This window comes from Cygnus atratus, unplaced genomic scaffold (assembly GCF_013377495.2).
Source record: "Cygnus atratus isolate AKBS03 ecotype Queensland, Australia unplaced genomic scaffold, CAtr_DNAZoo_HiC_assembly HiC_scaffold_114, whole genome shotgun sequence".
Taxonomy (NCBI): domain Eukaryota; kingdom Metazoa; phylum Chordata; class Aves; order Anseriformes; family Anatidae; genus Cygnus; species Cygnus atratus.
In genome coordinates, this window is record NW_026109707.1 from 1 (window position 1) to 18,565 (window position 18,565).

The following is an 18,565-nucleotide window of genomic DNA, read 5'->3' on the forward strand; positions in this document are numbered from 1 at the left end:
GCCTCCCCAGAGCATGGTGCTGCCTGGTTTCTCTCCCAGGGACGAGCACCCCCATGACGAGGGTGCTGCAGAGAAATGCTGAAGCAGTTTGGTGCTGCAGCGGGTGGATGGCTGTCCTTTATGGCTCAAAGTCTCATAGGCCTGTCTGGGTGTTCTGAAGTCACACCAACATGACTGAATTTGCTCTCTTCATCCTCCTCTGTATTTGGCATCTCTGTGGAGCTGGCTGGTCAAAGGTGGGGTTGCTTCAAAGATTATAATGGTGTATACAACGCCAGTGTTCAGAGCACAGCATTCTTTCCTCTGAGGTTGGGTTTGAAATACTCTTTTGCACAGTCGTAGCCAGGACTGCACATCTCGGCATCCCTGTGTCCCCAGGCTGCGCGCAGAGCCACTGCCATACTATTCTGAGACTCCGGCATGTTTTAGACCTTCTGAATATAACTGGAAGTGGATGCAACAATGTTCCTGGGAAGAAGGAAGGGAGATACACACTCCGCACTCAGGAGATACCACTCTGCCACCTTTGCAGGCAATGTTTCTTTGCACTCTGAGCCCCGACCTATTCCCGTCGTTCCCCTTCCAAAAACGTACAGCAAACAGTAGAAGCCATTTTTGCCTGCCAGCAGTACGAGGGCTCCAACCTCACGTCCATCCGGTGATCACCAGGATGGAGACTCGTTTCTCTAAGAGTTCCTGTCTTTCCGTTGCACACCTGTTTATGGTAGTTGCTGTGGAATGAGGTCAGGGACGTCCATATAGCCGTGGCAGTGCACCAAGAGTGGGGAATGACTCGCAGGCATGGGAGAGGGCAGGTTTTGCCTGCTGTTTTTCCAGTGGAAAGAGTTAGGATGTCAGGAGAGAGGGCACCTGAGTGCCATCAGAGGAAGAAGGCATTCGACGTTGTGCAACCCATAGGAGGGTGTGTTGTGTCATCCTGGCAGCTCTTCCCTTTGTTGAACCTCGTGCTATGCTCCATCACTTGCTCACAGCAGGGACACAGCACATGGCCAGAGGGTCCCATGGTGTAATGGTGAGCACTCTGGACTCTGAATCCAGCGATCTGAGTTCAAATCTCAGTGGGACCTCTGCAGCTTTTGGCACCCAGACTCCTTTCCTCACCGTGCTTTCATCTTACGAGCCCAGTGCCTTCCTATGAGCTCTGTTGCTTTCTTTCACTTCAGTCTTCCTGCTTGCCTCTCCTCCTCCTCTGTATTACCCTCCTGCCCCGTGCCCCACCCTCCCCACACCGCCACGCCCGTGCCTCTTCCTTACTGAGCCCTGGCACCCGCTCGAGTAGAAGACATTGTTCAGACCCATGGCCAGTGGCATGTTGGTTATCTCCAAAGATGGACACTCCACAACACCCATGAACACCTGATTACCATCTTTGACCACCCTCCCTGCAGCAGTAGAGAGTTACTGTGTGTGGCATTTAGTGGGTTTAATCTGGTGTGCGCTGCATTTTGTCACCTCGAGGGGACACCACTGAGAAGAGGCTGCCTCTCTCTCCTTTATCCCACCTGCCCAGCCTACCCTCGCCAGGTATTTAGACACATGGATAAGATGCCCGCTGAGCCTTCTCTTCTGCAGGCTAAGCAGTCCCTGCTCTCGCAGCCTCCCCTTCCATCATTCACGACAGAATCACAGCGTGGTTGAGCTTGGCAGGGTCTCTGCAGGACATCTTGTCTGTCTCTTGCCTGGGGACATGCTCGCTGCCCTGAGGGAAGGCAGGTTCTCCCTCCTCTCTTTCCAGCAGAATCAGGTAAGCTTTCCTTGCAATGCTTTCCTTGAGGCGTGAGGAGCTAATGGAGGCAGGAAGAGAACAGACCACCACGAGTCTCCAGCTATGCTGCACAAGGTCTTTAATGAGAAGGTAGAAATGCAGTGGCACAGTACAGAGACCAAGAAGAGCGTTTGCAGGGTTCAGGGAGGCAGAGAGAATGGCCCATCCGTCTCAGGGATGTCTGCCCCAAATGGGATGATCCACGCGCTTCAGCAGTTGAAGCGGCAGAGTGGGGAAGGCAGACACAGCCCTGACCCCCCCAGACCAAGGGAGCCCCCAGAAGAGATGGGAACCCCCCCAGTGCTGAGGGAGCTGCCAACAGCAGCTGACAGAGAGGATCCCACGGCGGTGCTCTGAGGGAAAGAGGTGAGGATGGGGCCCGGCAGGGTCACCACGACCGGGGAGGCCTGGATGGCAACCGTCGAGTCAGCGCACCGGGCGACACACGGCTCACTGCAGCTGCTTGCAAGTGGGGTTGGGCCAGAGGCACCGCAGGGGGATGGGACACAGGGTCTGAAGCAAGACATCTCTCGTCGAGGGAGGCAAAGCTGAAACACAGAGTAGCAGGGAGGGAACACAGACCCCAAGATCAGCCTTTGTCATCTCCAAAGCAGAAATCGCTGCAGTGAAGATTGGACAGGATGCACGGGGCTATTTGGTAAGAGTCCATCTGTTTTCAGGTGCTAATTCTTGCAGAGAGACATCCCTGCAGCTGACCCCCATCAATCTCCCTCTGCTTGAGAGGTCCCCACAGTCCCCAGCTCTCCAAATCCACCCCTTCCAAAGGGAAAGAGGTCACAGTCCCGAAACATCTGTATTGCAGCGCCAATCTGAGGCAGCCCAAGTTCCAAACTGAGTGGCCAGCATGACAGCAATGGGGCCCTCAGGGAGAGCTGGAGTGAACGCAGGCTTACCTCGTTCCTCAAGGAAAGGGAGAGAGAAGAGAAGTGGATGCAGAGCCTGCAGGAGCATGGTCTTTTATGCTGCATCCCAGAGCCCCATGGGAACAGAAACATTCCTTACTCATGAAGCATCAGAACACCTCATAGTTGTTTCCTTCAGAGGCCTTGTTGGTGGTTAAGAGCTTGCTTCTTTCATCTGACAGCTTTTGTTCCTGCCTCATACCACCCGACATTGAACTGACGTATCTGTGTCCCAGGCTCCTAAGGCCAATTACGACAGAGGTCTTAGGCTACCTGTGCGGGATTGTGTGATTCCATCATACAAACTGGTTGGAGTTGGAGTATCATGTTTCACGTATCATCTACTTTGCGGTGAGCATGGGCACCAGTCACGGTGATACTCAGTCACAGAGGACTCGAGAAGTCACCGCACAAGGGCATTCAGTGCTGAGATTGGAGCTAATGCTGCGAGACATTTCTCCCTGTGGTTCGTCACAGACATGCAGGAGACCGTGGAGTAAGGTCAGGTAGAAGATCAAGACAGCACATGTGGAGGAGCCATGGCCCATGTTTCCAAGATGTTTCAGCAAGGATGGAGTGTTGTGAAGTAGAGGAAGTCTCCTGAAGGCAGAGGAGAGGACAACAAGGTCATTGCTGACACTCGTCATGCTCTGACAGAGCCCAAAGACAAAGTTCAATGAAAGTTCTGAAGCAGTGAGACCTTCCTCCGGGCCTTCACAGAAATGCAGCAGGTCAAGGCATAGGAACGTGATCCAAGAGATGCCCGCGTCCTTCCCTGAAGCTGACCCACTGTCCAGTTGACCTGGTTTGCTCAACACATTTGTCCCACTGGCCAGAGGTCTGGCTGGCCTGCTTTTGAGGCGAGGCTTTCGGCATGGAGTCAAAACCTGGCTTCTCTTTGTTCTGGGCCAGGGATGGAGCAGCCCCTTCCATGAGTTTCGAAGTACAAAGTGTCTTGGGATCTGCCTCCCAGCACACATGGCAATCATATTGTTGTGGAAGAGCTGGGAAAATCCCTGAACTGCAGGCAAACATGAGTCACCCAGCTGCGGACAGCAGTGGACATGGTTTTTCGGCCTCAGGCGTGCCAGGAATAGCAGAGCTCCTAGTCTCACTCCTCCTAAAGTGCTGCCTTCCTCACCAAGGGAGTTTCCAAGGGGCTTTGTACCTTTCCTGAAACACCAGGTGCTTTTACGCATTCTTGTGCTACTGCCTCCCAAGGCATTGCCTTTGTGTGGCTGGTCTGGGTCCCATGTGATGTAGTGCACCCAAGATTTTGGGGGGTCTGAAGGACCCTCTGGAGATCGTTTGGGCTGAGGTTCTGTTCTAGGCTGGCCAAATATCCCATTTAACTCCGGGGGTTCTGGGCCTTGTCTCGTTGCCTTGTGAACACTGGAACCCTCTGAGATCGCCGGCTCTTGGCAGCTCTTCCAGGACTCCACCATGCCCAATGTGACTTGTTTTTTCCAAAGGACAGCTGGCGATTTCCTTGTGGCGGCTTGTGAGCGTTGCTTCTCTCTTTGCCCATGGTGATGTGACAGGGAGGGATCAGGATGTGGGAGGGAGGGATAGGAAAATCACCCAACTGGGGCTTAAGCAGCTCACTTCAAGCACTTGCATATAGGCAAGGAAGTGCCTACAAGGCAGCATTATGAAGAAATCCCACATATCCTTTCCGGAAAGGATGGGGTGCTTCTTTTAAGGACCTGTATACTGATGCACGCAGGATGGGGAATAAACAAGATGAGATAGAGATGTGTGTGTAAGGTGTCTGGCTGTGAAGGAGTTACCTTTCCCCACAGCAGCCCATATAGTGTTGCGCTCTGCACTTGTAGCTAGAACAGCACTGATATGGCACCAGTGTTTTGTCTATTGCTGAGCAGTGCTTACGTGCCATCAGAACTCTCTCCAATCCACCCTAAGGCCAGTAGGCAGGCGGTAGGCAAGAGCTGGGGAGGCGACCTTGGCAGAGCAGCTGATCTGAAGCGACCAAAGGGATATTCCGTACCATATGATGTCACACTCAGCAAGAAAAGCTGGGCAAGAGAAAGGAGAAGGCGGTGCTCTCATTAGGAAAACATCTGTCCACCCATGCGACCACTATGCATTTTGAGACCCCACTTCCCAAGATGTGGCCGAACGTAACTTCCCAATGGGAAGTAGTGTATAATTGGTTTCTCTCTCTTTGCTTCCGCACGGCATTTGCTTGTTTTGTCTTTTGGGGTATGTTCTTGGTTGTTGTTGTGTTTTGTTTTGTTTTTTAAGCAGTGTGATCAAAGCGATGCCCACATTCTTCACTAAAGGTGACCCACAATCAAATTTACATGTGTTGCTCAGCAACTTCATCCCATTGGCCAGAGGTCTGGCTGGCCTGCTTTTGAGGACAGGCTCATGGCATGAGGGCAAATCAGCCTCTCAGCGCACCTGGCAGTCATCCTGACGTGGAAGAGCTGGGAAAATCCCTGAACTGCAGGCCAACATGAGTAACCTAGCTGCAGACAGCAGTGGACTTGGTGTCCTGGCCTCAGTCACTCCAGGAATGGGAGAGCTCCTACCCCGTTCTGCCCAAAGTGCTTCTTTCTTCACCAAAGGCATTTCCAAGGGTCTTCGTACCACTCCTGAAACAATGGGTGCTTTTGCACATTCTTGAGCTCCTGACTTCCAAGGTATGACCTTTGTGCAGCTGGTCCACGGCCCATATGACTTGTGAGACTTAGACTTGAAAGGACCTTTGGATGTGAGCCACTCCAACCCCTCCAACCGCCTCCCCAGAGCATGGTGCTGCCTGGTTTCTCTCCCAGGGACGAGCACCCCCATGACGAGGGTGCTGCAGAGAAATGCTGAAGCAGTTTGGTGCTGCAGCGGGTGGATGGCTGTCCTTTATGGCTCAAAGTCTCATAGGCCTGTCTGGGTGTTCTGAAGTCACACCAACATGACTGAATTTGCTCTCTTCATCCTCCTCTGTATTTGGCATCTCTGTGGAGCTGGCTGGTCAAAGGTGGGGTTGCTTCAAAGATTATAATGGTGTATACAACGCCAGTGTTCAGAGCACAGCATTCTTTCCTCTGAGGTTGGGTTTGAAATACTCTTTTGCACAGTCGTAGCCAGGACTGCACATCTCGGCATCCCTGTGTCCCCAGGCTGCGCGCAGAGCCACTGCCATACTATTCTGAGACTCCGGCATGTTTTAGACCTTCTGAATATAACTGGAAGTGGATGCAACAATGTTCCTGGGAAGAAGGAAGGGAGATACACACTCCGCACTCAGGAGATACCACTCTGCCACCTTTGCAGGCAAATTTCTTTCTACTCTGAGCCCCAACCTATTCCCGTCGTTCCCCTTCCAAAAACGTACAGCAAACAGTAGAAGCCATTTTTGCCTGCCAGCAGTACGAGGGCTCCAACCTCACGTCCATCCGGTGATCACCAGGATGGAGACTCGTTTCTCTAAGAGTTCCTGTCTTTCCGTTGCACACCTGTTTATGGTAGTTGCTGTGGAATGAGGTCAGGGACGTCCATATAGCCGTGGCAGTGCACCAAGCGTGGGGAATGACTCGCAGGCATGGGAGAGGGCAGGTTTTGCCTGCTGTTTTTCCAGTGGAAAGAGTTAGGATGTCAGGAGAGAGGGCACCTGAGTGCCATCAGAGGAAGAAGGCATTCGACGTTGTGCAACCCATAGGAGGGTGTGTTGTGTCATCCTGGCAGCTCTTCCCTTTGTTGAACCTCGTGCTATGCTCCATCACTTGCTCACAGCAGGGACACAGCACATGGCCAGAGGGTCCCATGGTGTAATGGTGAGCACTCTGGACTCTGAATCCAGCGATCTGAGTTCAAATCTCAGTGGGACCTCTGCAGCTTTTGGCACCCAGACTCCTTTCCTCACCGTGCTTTCATCTTACGAGCCCAGTGCCTTCCTATGAGCTCTGCTGCTTTCTTTCACTTCAGTCTTCCTGCTTGCCTCTCCTCCTCCTCTGTATTACCCTCCTGCCCCGTGCCCCACCCTCCCCACACCGCCACGCCCGTGCCTACTTGCTTACTGAGCCCTGGCACCCGCTCGAGTAGAAGACATTGTTCAGATCCATGGCCAGTGGCATGTTGGTTATCTCCAAAGATGGACACTCCACAACACCCATGAACACCTGATTACCATCTTTGACCACCCTCCCTGCAGCAGTAGAGAGTTACTGTGTGTGGCATTTAGTGGGTTTAATCTGGTGTGCGCTGCATTTTGTCAGCCTACGAGGGGACACCACTGAGAAGAGGCTGCCTCTCTCTCCTTATCCACCTGCCCAGCCTACCCTCGCCAGGTATTTAGACACATGGATAAGATGCCCGCTGAGCCTTCTCTTCTGCAGGCTAAGCAGTCCCTGCTCTCGCAGCCTCCCCTTCCATCATTCACGACAGAATCACAGCGTGGTTGAGCTTGGCAGGGTCTCTGCAGGACATCTTGTCTGTCTCTTGCCTGGGGACATGCTCGCTGCCCTGAGGGAAGGCAGGTTCTCCCTCCTCTCTTTCCAGCAGAATCAGGTAAGCTTTCCTTGCAATGCTTTCCTTGAGGCATGAGGAGCTAATGGAGGCAGGAAGAGAACAGACCACCACGAGTCTCCAGCTATGCTGCACAAGGTCTTTAATGAGAAGGTAGAAATGCAGTGGCACAGTACAGAGACCAAGAAGAGCGTTTGCAGGGTTCAGGGAGGCAGAGAGAATGGCCCATCCATCTCAGGGATGTCTGCCCCAAATGGGATGATCCACGCGCTTCAGCAGTTGAAGCGGCAGAGTGGGGAAGGCAGACACAGCCCTGACCCTCCCAGACCAAGGGAGCCCCCAGAAGAGATGGGAACCCCCCCAGTGCTGAGGGAGCTGCCAACAGCAGCTGACAGAGAGGATCCCACGGCGGTGCTCTGAGGGAAAGAGGTGAGGATGGGGCCCGGCAGGGTCACCACGACCGGGGAGGCCTGGATGGCAACCGTCGAGTCAGCGCACCGGGCGACACACGGCTCACTGCAGCTGCTTGCAAGTGGGGTTGGGCCAGAGGCACCGCAGGGGGATGGGACACAGGGTCTGAAGCAAGACATCTCTCGTCGAGGGAGGCAAAGCTGAAACACAGAGTAGCAGGGAGGGAACACAGACCCCAAGATCAGCCTTTGTCATCTCCAAAGCAGAAATCGCTGCAGTGAAGATTGGACAGGATGCACGGGGCTATTTGGTAAGAGTCCATCTGTTTTCAGGTGCTAATTCTTGCAGAGAGACATCCCTGCAGCTGACCCCCATCAATCTCCCTCTGCTTGAGAGGTCCCCACAGTCCCCAGCTCTCCAAATCCACCCCTTCCAAAGGGAAAGAGGTCACAGTCCTGAAACATCTGTATTGCAGCGCCAATCTGAGGCAGCCCAAGTTCCAAACTGAGTGGCCAGCATGACAGCAATGGGGCCCTCAGGGAGAGCTGGAGTGAACGCAGGCTTACCTCGTTCCTCAAGGAAAGGGAGAGAGAAGAGAAGTGGATGCAGAGCCTGCAGGAGCATGGTCTTTTATGCTGCATCCCAGAGCCCCATGGGAACAGAAACATTCCTTACTCATGAAGCATCAGAACACCTCATAGTTGTTTCCTTCAGAGGCCTTGTTGGTGGTTAAGAGCTTGCTTCTTTCATCTGACAGCTTTTGTTCCTGCCTCATACCACCCGACATTGAACTGACGTATCTGTGTCCCAGGCTCCTAAGGCCAATTACGACAGAGGTCTTAGGCTACCTGTGCGGGATTGTGTGATTCCATCATACAAACTGGTTGGAGTTGGAGTATCCATGTTTCACGTATCATCTACTTTGCGGTGAGCATGGGCACCAGTCACGGTGATACTCAGTCACAGAGGACTCGAGAAGTCACCGCACAAGGGCATTCAGTGCTGAGACTTGGAGCTAATTCTGTGAGACATTTCTCCCTGTGGTTCGTCACAGACATGCAGGAGACCGTGGAGTAAGGTCAGGTAGAAGATCAAGACAGCACATGTGGAGGAGCCATGGCCCATGTTTCCAAGATGTTTCAGCAAGGATGGAGTGTTGTGAAGTAGAGGAAGTCTCCTGAAGGCAGAGGAGAGGACAACAAGGTCATTGCTGACACTCGTCATGCTCTGACAGAGCCCAAAGACAAAGTTCAATGAAAGTTCTGAAGCAGTGAGACCTTCCTCCGGGCCTTCACAGAAATGCAGCAGGTCAAGGCATAGGAACGTGATCCAAGAGATGCCCGCGTCCTTCCCTGAAGCTGACCCACTGTCCAGTTGACCTGGTTTGCTCAACACATTTGTCCCACTGGCCAGAGGTCTGGCTGGCCTGCTTTTGAGGCGAGGCTTTCGGCATGGAGTCAAAACCTGGCTTCTCTTTGTTCTGGGCCAGGGATGGAGCAGCCCCTTCCATGAGTTTCGAAGTACAAAGTGTCTTGGGATCTGCCTCCCAGCACACATGGCAATCATATTGTTGTGGAAGAGCTGGGAAAATCCCTGAACTGCAGGCAAACATGAGTCACCCAGCTGCGGACAGCAGTGGACATGGTTTTTCGGCCTCAGGCGTGCCAGGAATAGCAGAGCTCCTAGTCTCACTCCTCCTAAAGTGCTGCCTTCCTCACCAAGGGAGTTTCCAAGGGGCTTTGTACCTTTCCTGAAACACCAGGTGCTTTTACGCATTCTTGTGCTACTGCCTCCCAAGGCATTGCCTTTGTGTGGCTGGTCTGGGTCCCATGTGATGTAGTGCACCCAAGATTTTGGGGGGTCTGAAGGACCCTCTGGAGATCGTTTGGGCTGAGGTTCTGTTCTGAGCTGGCCAAATATCCCATTTGACTCCGGGGGTTCTGGGCCTTGTCTCGTTGCCTTGTGAACACTGGAACCCTCTGAGGTTGCCGGCCTCAGAGAGGATGTCAGAGGATGTCATCCTCAGAGAGGATGTCAGCAGTGTTGAGCAGATCTCAAGGCCTGGAGATGGAGGGGAAATAAATACCACAATTAAACATGAAGCCTCCCTCCAGGATTGGCAGGAAACGGTGTGCTGGGACACACTTCCCCTTGTCCTTCCAGCACTTCTGCACAGGAGAGCTTTCTAGTCAGTGGTACGCAAGGATAACCAGGGCAGGTGGTGTTCAGTGCACGTACCCAGCCCTCATGCTCTCTGTGGTGCCAATTAGCACGCTCAGACCCCTTGGCTCATGGAGATGAAACCTAGAATTAGCTGTGGGCTTTCACACCTAGATGAAAGAACAGGCCTTAGAAAAGCTTTTCAAACAACAGCCCTGTCTCCTGTGAATAACCGTCACCACCCATAAAAAAACCAACAAACACAAGGACAATATTTGATCCATGGACCTAATTAGGAATTTTCACAGGGAATCAAAGGCGTGAGGGCATTTTCTGAGATGAGCTCCTACCCCAGGAGGTGGGACACCTTAGGTGTGGAAGCCCAAGAGCACAGCCCTCAGAGGAGCATGTACAGGAGGAATGGCTTGGCCTGAGCGTACTCCCCTGGATTTGGGCAAAGGGCAGGAGGAAGAAGCTGCTCAGGAGTGGGAGTGGAACCCACACCTCGCCGGGAGACTGCAACCTGAATGCAGTGCCTTAGACTGCTTGGCCCTGCTTCCTGTCCACAGCCCTGCTCCCGTCCCTGAACCTTCCCAGAGCCAGCCTGCCACCTTCAGCCTCCACCAGGCAGGGTTGTGGGGTGCACACTTGCCCTCCGTGCAACATGGGCCGCTGCCAGGCCACTGCAGCACCTTTGGGTACGTGGGAGCACAGGGAGGAAGAGTCCCTGGCACAGGGGCAGCACACTGCTAACGCTTCTCCCTAAGGCCAAGGCAATCCTTCACAGCAGCAACCAAAGGAGGTGCCAGCAAGCGTTGGCTCTGCACGTTCAACGTCCTGCCAAGGGGCTCAAGGCACAAGTGTACTCTTCCCCTGACTCCCTCCTTCCCTCCAGAGCCTGTGGAAATGCAAAACCAACCACTTGGCTGACAGGGCTGTTTCATAGCCTATTTGTGGGGGAGCAAGGGTGCTTCCTTCTGTCCTGCACGGGCCCCAGCTGGCTGGCTACAGAGGGCTCTATGACATAAAGCCCTAGGGGGAAGGCTGAGACAGTCTCACGGTGTCAGTGCACAGGAAAACGCTTGGAGAGTCAACGAGAAATGACAGGATATGGGCCGAGTGCTGAGCAATGACTGAGATCCAGTGTCACAGGGATGAGGCTCATTTGCAGCCCTTGGAGCAGAAGAGGGAGAACACAACTCTGTCTTAGCCTTGCGGCTTCAAAGCTTCTCTGGAGTGTTGGGTTGACTCCTGATGCTGTGACGCTATGTTGGACTGACTCCTAAACTGTGTGACAGTTTATGGCAGAGAAACGCCACCACCTCTACACTGACAATGCAATATTGCTGCTGCATAGCTGGTTTTAGGCGTCTCAGAAAGAGACCCACCACTCTCCAAAGCTGAGCCAATGAGCGATGTTGGTTGTGCTTCTGTGATAGCATATTTAAGAAAGGGGAAAAAAAACCACGCTGTGCAACAGCATCTGGGAGAGAGGAATGAGGAAAAGTAGAGAGAAGCAACCCTGCAGACACCAAGTACAATGAAGAAGGAAGGGAAGGAGATGCTCCAGGTCTGGAGAAGAAGTTGCCCTGTGGCCTGCGTCAAGGACAGTGGAGGAGCAAGCTGTCCCCCTGCAGCCCGTGTAAAAGACCATGGTGGAGCAGGTGGATATGGCCCGAAGGACGTTACAGACCACTGTTAGCCATCAGAGGAGCAGACTCTGGGCCAGAACTGCAATCCGAGGAGAGGAGCTCCTGGTGGAGCAGGGTGTCTGGTGGGAGCTGCAGCTTGCAGGTGGCCCAGTCTGGAGCAGTCTGTTCCTGAAGGACTGCATCCTGTTGTAAGGCCCATGTTGGGGTGGTTCTTGATAAACGGCATTGTGTTGGAAGCCCAAATTGGATCAGTTTGGGAAAGACTGCATCCCATGACTAATATCCCATCCCACAGCTACCAGCATCAGTGTCTGTCTCCACACAGGTGCCCTTGCATTTTCCGTGGAAGCAGCAGAGATGGCAGGTGATCAGATACGATTCTCTGTGTCAGGGTATGCCGTACGGCAGTGTGAGGCCAAGGTGCTGGTAGGTGCATCCTTATCGCTGGGTTTCCATCAGTCAAGGGGCCAGGAAGCCTGTCAGCAGGTGCCGTTTTGGGCTGATGGTGCAGGTCCTCTGTGCACTGGCTTTGGGTGCAGCCTGTCCTTGAGAGTGCCAGGGAGCTGGTCATCATTGCACAGGGCACTTGACGATCCCAGCAGAGCTGGCTGGAGCAGGTAGTTGTGGCCGAGTGGTGAAGGCGATGGACTAGAAATCCATTGGGGTTTCCCCGCGCAGGTTCGAATCCTGCCAACTACGGCATGCAGTCCCCTTTTGGTCTGCCTGCAGTGACCGTGCTGCTGGCATGGGATGCAGGCCCCCAGGCACAGTCGTGTTCCCCCAGCTGCACAGGGCCTTGCCAGAGAACACAGCAACTCCCCCTTGCTCACTGGGAGTCCTTGTCCTCGCCTCCGCCCCAACACTGCTTGAATGGACAAGTAATCCTGATCCCATTTAGCAGTCAGGCAAGAAGTGGACACAGAAAGGGCCACTGATGTCCAGGGGCTGTAGAAGAAGTCCTTCTGTGAACAGGGTGGCCTCACCCTAAAGGGAAGACACTTCCTAGCTCTGAGAGCAGTGGATCCTCGTGGATCTTGGCTGAAAGCCAAGGGGTTCTAACGGCTGACCCCCTCCCTCCCCAGCCCTTGCACACACAGGGACAACCTTTCCCAGGGGTCTTTCCTAAATTTGGCATAAAGCTGAGATGCTGAGGGGTGCGGTCTATCCTGTCTGCTTCTCCTCTGAGGAAGAAGAGCAAGTGCACAAGGACGTGTGGTGGGGACTGTGGCATCCATCAGACTACTCCCCGCTGTCTCAGGTGCTGACCCGTGTGCTAGAAAAGAGCAGGAGGCTTCGGAGAGGCCGTCTTTTGGTCCCATGGCCAGCTGCTCCGGCAGCAAAGGCCCTGGGAGGAAGAGGGGCTGATGCTGGTAGCCTGGCTGTGTTTGCTGAAGTGGGAAGGGATAGGACAAGGGATAATACCCTGAGGTATTATCACAAGGAGAGAGCCCTGAGAAGGAAAATGTGTGTAAGGCCCATACTGGTACCCGGCTTGTCCCCTGCAGTTGTCCCACTGACGGTCACAGAGCCGCAAAGGGCTAAGGGACAGCTCAAAGGCTCTGCCCTGAGCCATACCCACTGCAGAAGGCAGGCGGTCTCCAGCAGCACTCCTTCTATGGCCAGCCCTGTGTGTCGTGTTTGAGCTTTATCTCGTGTGTCTGGCTGCTGTGTGCCGGGGCATGTAGACAGGCCAGGGAAGCAGCAGGCAGAGGCAGAAACATGCAGGCCTGAGCATGGCCACCTCGTTCCTCATCCCCCATGACAGGCTCTACCAGGACTCTTCAGGGCTGGGGCTGAGGGCTTTCCGTGTGTGCCTGGCAGGCCCCTGCCCGGTGGCGGGCACAGCCCTGTGTCTGTCAGGGAGCAGCGAGGGCTGGGCTGCGTCACGCAGTCGGAGGAGCCATGCTCCGCAGGGGAGCGCAGCACAGGCAGGGGCAGGGCGCTGTCTGTCAGGGGGCACAGCCCCCATCACGGGGCAGCGTGATTTGCGGGCATGGTGGCGGCCCTGGTGAGCTGTGTGGAGAGCAGGTTGTGGGCAGCCTACAAAGCAGGCAGGCAGGCGCCCCATTGCTGCGGGTTTGGGTCAGGGCGCACCAGGCAGGGCTGGGTGAGGTGGGGGGAGAGGGGCTTGTGGGGGAGCAGAGTGGCGCAGCGGAAGCGTGCTGGGCCCATAACCCAGAGGTCGATGGATCGAAACCATCCTCTGCTACAGCCTTTAGTTGCAGGCTCCTGTCCCAAGCTTTTGTGCCACTGCGGCCCTTCCTCTCAGGCCAGGCTGCCGTGGAGCAGCAGACATACCACAGCCCTCAACTCTGCCCAGGATACACTGGCGGCTCTGCTAGCTATGCTGACACTGTCACGGTTGCACCCCCCCTGCTACACATGCAGAGCACGTGCACGGGCAGCCTGCGTCAGAGCCGATGGAGAGCAGCGCCAGCAGCAGCAGCCAGGGAGGCAGCAACGGGCCTTGCAGAAGACGGAGAAGACAGAGGTGTTTCTGGTAGCTGTGCCTCATCCCTGTCTTCCAGAATGAGACAGACTGGCAGGGGCCCCCCGCAGGTTGAAGAAGCGGGTGGCTGGAAGGAGGAGGCCGTTGAGTTGGTGAGCTGCAGGAGCCTCAGGGGGGCATGCAGACAGATGCGTTGGTGGTATAGTGGTGAGCATAGCTGCCTTCCAAGCAGTTGACCCGGGTTCGATTCCCGGCCAACGCACCCCAGCTTTTCTTCAGCCAGGCTGCAGAAGCAGTGTGTCGTGCTCCAAAACCACCCCATTTCTGTCCTGACATCTGAATGCCATGTGCCCTGGGGCATTGAGCCTTGCTTGCCTCCCCAGAGCATGGTGCTGCCTGGTTTCTCTCCCAGGGACGAGCACCCCCATGACGAGGGTGCTGCAGAGAAATGCTGAAGCAGTTTGGTGCTGCAGCAGGTGGATGGCTGTCCTTTATGGCTCAAAGGCCTGTCTGGGTGTTCTGAAATCACACCAACTTGACTGAATTTGCTCTCTTCATCCTCCTCTGTATTTGGCATCTCTGTGGAGCTGGCTGGTCAAATTTCAGGTTTCTTCAGCTTCAGAGAGAATGCTAGTGTGTACAATGCCCATTGTCAGAGCAGAATGATCTTTCCTCTGAGGTTGGGCTTGAAATACTCTTTTGCACAGTCGTAGCCAGGACTGCACATCTCGGCATCCCTGTGTCCCCAGGCTGCGTGCAGAGCCACTGCCATACTATACTGAGACTCCGACATTTTGAAGACCTTCTGAATATAACTGGAAGTGGATGCAACAATGTTCCTGGGAAGAAGGAAGGGAGATACACACTCCGCACTCAGGAGATACCACTCTGCCACCTTTGCAGGCATGTTTCTTTGCACTCTGAGCCCCGACCTATTCCCGTCATTCCCCTTCCACAGAAGTACAGCAAAGAGCAGAAGCCATGTGTGCCTGCCAGCGGTACGAGGGCTCCAACCTCACGTCCATCCGGTGATCACCAGGATGGAGACTCGTTTCTCTAAGAGTTCCTGTCTTTCTGTTGCACACCTTTTTATGGTAGTTGCTGTGGAATGAGGTCAGGGACGTCCATATAGCCGTGGCAGTGCACCAAGCGTGGGGAATGACTCGCAGGCATGGGAGAGGGCAGGTTTTGTGTGCTGCGTTTCCAGTGGAAAGAGTTAAGATGTCAGGAGAGAGGGCACCTGAGTGCCATCAGAGGAAGAAGGCATTCGACGTTGTGCAACCCATAGGAAGGTGTGTTGTGTCATCCTGGCAGCTCTTCCCTTTGTTGAACCTCGTGCTATGCTCCATCACTTGCTCACAGCAGGGACACAGCACATGGCCAGAGGGTCCCATGGTGAAATGGTGAGCACTCTGGACTCTGAATCCAGCGATCTGAGTTTAAATCTCAGTGGGACCTCTGCAGCTTTTGGCACCCAGACTCCTTTCCTCACCGTGCTTTCATCTTACGAGCCCAGTGCCTTCCTATGAGCTCTGTTGCTTTCTTTCACTTCAGTCTTCCTGCTTGCCTCTCCTCCTCCTCTGTATTACCCTCCTGCCCCGTGCCCCACCCTCCCCACACCGCCACGCCTGTGCCTCTTGCTTACTGAGCCCTGGCACCCGCTCGAGTAGAAGACATTGTTCAGACCCATGGCCAGTGGCATGTTGGTTATCTCCAAAGACTGGACACTCCACAACACCCATGAACACCTGATTACCATCTTTGACCACCCTCCCTGCAGCAGTAGAGAGTTACTGTGTGTGGCATTTAGTGGGTTTAATCTGGTGTGCGCTGCGTTTTGCCGCCACGAGGGGACACCACTGAGAAGAGGCTGCTTCACTCTCCTACCCTGCCCAGGTATTTAGACACATGGATAAGATGCCCGCTGAGCCTTCTCTTCTGCAGGCTAAGCAGTCCCTGCTCTCGCAGCCTCCCCTTCCATCATTCACGACAGAATCACAGCGTGGTTGAGCTTGGCAGGGTCTCTGCAGGACATCTTGTCTGTCTCTTGCCTGGGGACATGCTCGCTGCCCTGAGGGAAGGCAGGTTCTCCCTCCTCTCTTTCCAGCAGAATCAGGTAAGCTTTCCTTGCAATGCTTTCCTTGAGGCGTGAGGAGCTAATGGAGGCAGGAAGAGAACAGACCACCACGAGTCTCCAGCTACGCTGCACAAGGTCTTTAATGAGAAGGTAGAAATGCAGTGGCACAGTACAGAGACCAAGAAGAGCGTTTGCAGGGTTCAGGGGGGCAGAGAGAATGGCCCATCCGTCTCAGGGATGTCTGCCCCAAATGGGATGATCCACGCGCTTCAGCAGTTGAAGCGGCAGAGTGGGGAAGGCAGACACAGCCCTGACCCTCCCAGACCAAGGGAGCCCCCAGAAGAGATGGGAACCCCCCCAGTGCTGAGGGAGCTGCCAACAGCAGCTGACAGAGAGGATCCCACGGCGGTGCTCTGAGGGAAAGAGGTGAGGATGGGGCCCGGCAGGGTCACCACGACCGGGGAGGCCTCAATGACAACCGTCGAGTCAGCGCACCGGGCGACACACGGCTCACTGCAGCTGCTTGCAAGTGGGGTTGGGCCAGAGGCACCGCAGGGGGATGGGACACAGGGTCTGAAGCAAGACATCTCTCGTCGAGGGAGGCAAAGCTGAAACACAGAGTAGCAGGGAGGGAACACAGACCCCAAGATCAGCCTTTGTCATCTCCAAAGCAGAAATCGCTGCAGTGAAGATTGGACAGGATGCACGGGGCTATTTGGTAAGAGTCCATCTGTTTTCAGGTGCTAATTCTTGCAGAGAGACATCCCTGCAGCTGACCCCCATCAATCTCCCTCTGCTTGAGAGGTCCCCACAGTCCCCAGCTCTCCAAATCCACCCCTTCCAAAGGGAAAGAGGTCACAGTCCCAAAACATCTGTATTGCAGCGCCAATCTGAGGCAGTCCAAGTTCCAAACTGAGTGGCCAGCATGACAGCAATGGGGCCCTCAGGGAGAGCTGGAGTGAACGCAGGCTTACCTCGTTCCTCAAGGAAAGGGAGAGAGAAGAGAAGTGGATGCAGAGCCTGCAGGAGCATGGTCTTTTATGCTGCATCCCAGAGCCCCATGGGAACAGAAACATTCCTTACTCATGAAGCATCAGAACACCTCATAGTTGTTTCCTTCAGAGGCCTTGTTGGTGGTTAAGAGCTTGCTTCTTTCATCTGACAGCTTTTGTTCCTGCCTCATACCACCCGACATTGAACTGACGTATCTGTGTCCCAGGCTCCTAAGGCCAATTACGACAGAGGTCTTAGGCTACCTGTGCGGGATTGTGTGATTCCATCATACAAACTGGTTGGAGTTGGAGTACCATGTTTCACGTATCATCTACTTTGCGGTGAGCATGGGCACCAGTCACGGTGATACTCAGTCACAGAGGACTCGAGAAGTCACCGCACAAGGGCATTCAGTGCTGAGACTGGAGCTAATGCTGCGAGACATTTCTCCCTGTGGTTCGTCACAGACATGCAGGAGACTGTGGAGTAAGGTCAGGTAGAAGATCAAGACAGCACATGTGGAGGAGCCATGGCCCATGTTTCCAAGATGTTTCAGCAAGGATGGAGTGTTGTGAAGTAGAGGAAGTCTCCTGAAGGCAGAGCAGAGGACAACAAGGTCATTGCTGACACTCGTCATGCTCTGACAGAGCCCAAAGACAAAGTTCAATGAAAGTTCTGAAGCAGTGAGACCTCCCTCTGGGCCTTCACAGAAATGCAGCAGGTCAGGGCATAGGAACGTGATCCAAGAGATGCCCGCGTCCTTCCCTGAAGCTGACCCACTGTCCAATTGACCTGGTTTGCTCAACACATTTGTCCCACTGGCCAGAGGTCTGGCTGGCCTGCTTTTGAGGCGAGGCTTTCGGCACGGAGTCAAAACCTGATTTCTTTTTTTCCTGGACCAGAGATGGAGCAGCCCCTTCCATGAGTTTCGAAGTACAAAGTGTCTTGGGATCTGCCTCCCAGCACACGTGACAGTCATCCTGACGTGGAAGAGCTGGGAAAATCCCTGAACTGCAGGCCAACATGAGCAACCTAGCTGCAGACAGCAGTGGACTTGGTGTCCTGGCCTCAGTCACTCCAGGAATGGGAGAGCTCCTACCCCGTTCTGCCCAAAGTGCTTCTTTCTTCACCAAAGGCATTTCCAAGGGTCTTCGTACCACTCCTGAAACAATGGGTGCTTTTGCACATTCTTGAGCTCCTGACTTCCAAGGTATGACCTTTGTGCAGCTGGTCCACGGCCCATATGACTTGTGAGACTTAGACTTGAAAGGACCTTTGGATGTGAGCCACTCCAACCCCTCCAACCGCCTCCCCAGAGCATGGTGCTGCCTGGTTTCTCTCCCAGGGACGAGCACCCCCATGACGAGGGTGCTGCAGAGAAATGCTGAAGCAGTTTGGTGCTGCAGCGGGTGGATGGCTGTCTGTCCTGGTTTCAGGTAGGACAGAGTTAATTTTCCTCCTAGTAGCTGGCAGGGTGTTATGTTTTGGATTAGGATGAGAAGAGCGCTGATAACATGCTGATGTTTTAATTGTTGTAGAGCAATGCTTACACCAAGCCAAGGACTTTTCAGCTTCTCGCTCTGTCCTGCTAGCGAGCAGGCTGGGGGTTCAGCAGGAGCTGGGAGGGGA

At 54.3% G+C, this 18,565-nt stretch overlaps 6 non-coding genes across 6 annotated transcripts; all 6 read left to right on the forward strand.

The window, feature by feature from the left end:
• The first annotated feature begins 1,016 nt into the window (after positions 1-1,016).
• Positions 1,017-1,088, forward strand: TRNAQ-CUG (transfer RNA glutamine (anticodon CUG)). The gene has a single exon. It is a non-coding gene; the product is annotated as a tRNA-Gln (tRNA).
• Positions 1,089-6,486: 5,398 nt separating this feature from the next.
• TRNAQ-CUG (transfer RNA glutamine (anticodon CUG)) lies at positions 6,487-6,558 on the forward strand. The gene has a single exon. It is a non-coding gene; the product is annotated as a tRNA-Gln (tRNA).
• A 5,476-nt stretch (positions 6,559-12,034) lies between these two features.
• On the forward strand, positions 12,035-12,116 carry TRNAS-AGA (transfer RNA serine (anticodon AGA)). The gene has a single exon. It is a non-coding gene; the product is annotated as a tRNA-Ser (tRNA).
• A 1,438-nt stretch (positions 12,117-13,554) lies between these two features.
• On the forward strand, positions 13,555-13,626 carry TRNAM-CAU (transfer RNA methionine (anticodon CAU)). The gene has a single exon. It is a non-coding gene; the product is annotated as a tRNA-Met (tRNA).
• A 430-nt stretch (positions 13,627-14,056) lies between these two features.
• TRNAG-UCC (transfer RNA glycine (anticodon UCC)) lies at positions 14,057-14,128 on the forward strand. The gene has a single exon. It is a non-coding gene; the product is annotated as a tRNA-Gly (tRNA).
• Positions 14,129-15,252: 1,124 nt separating this feature from the next.
• Positions 15,253-15,324, forward strand: TRNAQ-CUG (transfer RNA glutamine (anticodon CUG)). Its single transcript has one exon. It is a non-coding gene; the product is annotated as a tRNA-Gln (tRNA).
• The last annotated feature ends 3,241 nt before the right edge of the window (positions 15,325-18,565 follow it).